Genomic DNA, 3,126 nt, shown 5'->3' on the forward strand with positions numbered 1-3,126 from the left:
AGAGAAGACAGAAGCAGAACTCTCTTACACTAGTTCATTTCCCATTTGTGCAAAAGAACTGGGAATGAACCTGTTGAAACCAGAAGTCAGGAACCCAATCCAGATCTCTTATATAGGTGGTATGAATCAAAATACTTGATCCGGTGGTGCCAATGAGCTCAGGAAGGGGTAGCTTGTGCTAAAATATGAGGGCAATTGACATTTTTTTGGTTCTGCCGGGAAGACAGCCTGCTACCCCTGTGACATGTGTGTTAGGGGAGCACCGCTTGTCATTTTTCTGTACCAGCTTTTCAGTCTGAAGAGAAAACATGTTTAGAGCCTCATAGTTGCGAAATCTCCAGGTGAAGCTGAGCCCAGACCTACCTAGTGAGCTCATCTCATCAAAATATGTGGAAGTGAAATAATCTGAAGAAAATTCAGGACCACAGAATTTACTGATTGAAATACACTGTATTTTGCACACCAAGAGTAAGAGTGGAGTAGAACCATTTTTTCCCTACTGCAATCATGGTGGAGGTGGAGGAACAGCAACAGTCATGGAAGACAGACTTTTACTTGGAACTACCAAAAGTGGAACTTCATGCCCACTTGAATGGATCCATTAGTTCTAATACCATGAAGAAGTTAATAGCCAAGAAGCCAGACTTTAAAATCCACGATGAGATGACTATGATTGATAAAGGAAAGAAAAGAACTCTTGAAGAATGTTTCCAGATGTTTCAGATAATTCATCAGCTTACTACTAGTCCTGAAGATATTCTAATGATCACAAAAGATGTCATTAAAGAATTTTCGGATGATGGTGTCACATACCTGGAACTAAGGAGCACTCCCAGAAGAGAAAATGCTATTGGAATGACTAAAAAGAGTTATGTGGAATCTATACTTGAGGGTATAAAACAGTCCAAACAAGAAAACTTAGACATCAATGTTAGGTATTTGATAGCAATCGGCAGAAGAGGCGGCCCTTCAGTTGCCAAGGAGACTGTTAAACTTGCGGAGGAGTTCTTCCTTTCTGCTGAGGATGTAGCTCTTGGCCTTGACCTTAGTGGAGACCCTACTATAGGACGAGCAGAAGACTTCTTGGAACCTCTTTTAGAAGCTAAAAATGCAGGTCTGAAGTTGGCGTTGCATCTTTCAGAGATCCCAAACCAAGGAAAAGAAACCCAAATGTTCCTGGACCTACTTCCTGACAGAATTGGGCATGGAACTTTCCTCAACTCTTCTGAGGGAGGATCCCTGGATCTGGTGGACTTTGTGAGGCAACATTGGATAACTCTGCAACTGTGTTTGACCTCAAACATCAAAAGTCAGACAGTTCCATCTTATGACCAGCATCATTTCGGATTCTGGTACAGCATTGCACATCCTTCTGTGACCTGTACTGATGATAAAGGTGTTTTTGCAACATACCTTTCTCAAGAGTACCGGCTGGAAGCTGAAACATTTAATTTGACCCAGTCTCAGGTGTGGGATTTATTGTATGAATCCATCAACTACATCTTTGCTTCTGATAGCACCAGATCTGAACTGAGGAAGAAGTGGAATAATCTGAAGCCCAAAGTGCTACAATTTTAAGCTATAATGAAGTCAACTACCTTTGGGTTAGTGTTGCAATCAATCTTCTTCTTCTTCTTCTTTTTTTTTTTTTGACAGGCAGAGTGGACAGTGAGAGAGAGAGACAGAGAGAAAGTTCTTCCTTTGCGATTGGTTCACCCTCCAATGGCCACCGTGGCCAGCGCTGCCGCCGGTGCAACGCACTGATCCGATGGCAGGAGCCAGGTACTTCTCCTGGTCTCCCATGGGGTGCAGGGCCCAAGCACTTGTGCCATCCTCCACTGCACTCCCGGGCCACATCAGAGAGCTGGCCTGGAAGAGGGGCAACCGGGACAGAATCCAACACCCTGACCGGGACTAGAACCTGGTGTGCCGGCGCCGCAAGGCGGAGGATTAGCCTAGTGAGCCGCCACGCCAGCCGCAACCAATCTTCTTGTTATATCCCATAAGCTGTCCACCACTGCTTTTAGGAAGCACAGCAGCCAAGTACCATGGGCTCCATTACTGAACCATATCCATGGCTGGTGTTCAGTTAATATGTCTTAAACTGACTAAGGCCTTGAGATGTAGCTTACTTCCCTGCTGTTTACTTGGAAAGACTTTAAGTGCTGTTGCTACCTAAACTCCCTGTTCCACTAGTGATTTCTTCGATTTAGCAGTCCCACCCCAATAGCTAGAGGAATAAAACTAGAGGAATCAAAGTAATTTCTTATCAAGAAAAGTTTTGGAATGATAGCCTACAGTAAAGCAGAAAGGGGAAAATAAATTACCACCAAGACCCTTATAAGCCTGCTAGCTTGTGATGATAGCCCTGTGTTTTGTTGTGCTTACTCTAATCAGACTCCTTTCACTTGAACTCTATCACTGTAGTTTTTTCCTTTTTCTTTTTTTCACTTGAGCTACCCAGATTTCTACTGCACTACTCATTTTCTTCATTTGCAAAGATCTCTCTAGTAGTGGCAAAACTGGAGTTACTGGGGTTCTGTACATGACCAGTAACCACACTACTGGTCACACTATCAGACTACTGGAGCAGGCCTACATAAACTCACACTTGTAACATGTCTACTTCAGATGAAGACAAGGGACAAACTAAGAACAGTTCTGAATGGTAAGAAAAAGAATTTATTACATATCAAAGTATACTTGAATTGCTTTGTTCCTTAGAATATATATCCTTGATATCAGGAAGTTGGGCTAATACTAATTTCAGTTGCTAAGGGTTTCTGAAAAGCATTTGTTCTCTTTGGGAACAGGGTGAAGGAAGCTCTGAGGTTTTTGAAGTACTTAGATGTATGTTTGTAACTTCGTATAACATTATATTATTCTCTACTCCCATCTACTCATATAGAAATCACAAAGTAAAAAAGTAATGGTTTATCCATAAAACATGGATATTTTGCAGCCACTTAAAGTGTTTATGTATATATATGAAAGTTAGTGATGTGAGTGATTCTAGTTTATTAGCTTTATCATGAAATTCTTTTCACAGTATGAAAGTCATACTAGTTTTAATTGGGAGTGGGAAAGTGAGGATGGAATAGGTTTTTCCTGTTTGAGGTTCCAGAA

General features: G+C 41.8%; 1 pseudogene; it reads left to right on the forward strand.

Annotated features, from left to right (window-relative positions):
- Positions 1-214: 214 nt before the first annotated feature.
- Positions 215-1,578, forward strand: LOC138847162 (N6-Methyl-AMP deaminase pseudogene; annotated as a pseudogene).
- The last annotated feature ends 1,548 nt before the right edge of the window (positions 1,579-3,126 follow it).

This window comes from Oryctolagus cuniculus, chromosome 19 (genome assembly GCF_051225735.1).
Source record: "Oryctolagus cuniculus isolate XC-2025 breed Fujian yellow rabbit chromosome 19, ASM5122573v1, whole genome shotgun sequence".
NCBI lineage: Eukaryota > Metazoa > Chordata > Mammalia > Lagomorpha > Leporidae > Oryctolagus > Oryctolagus cuniculus.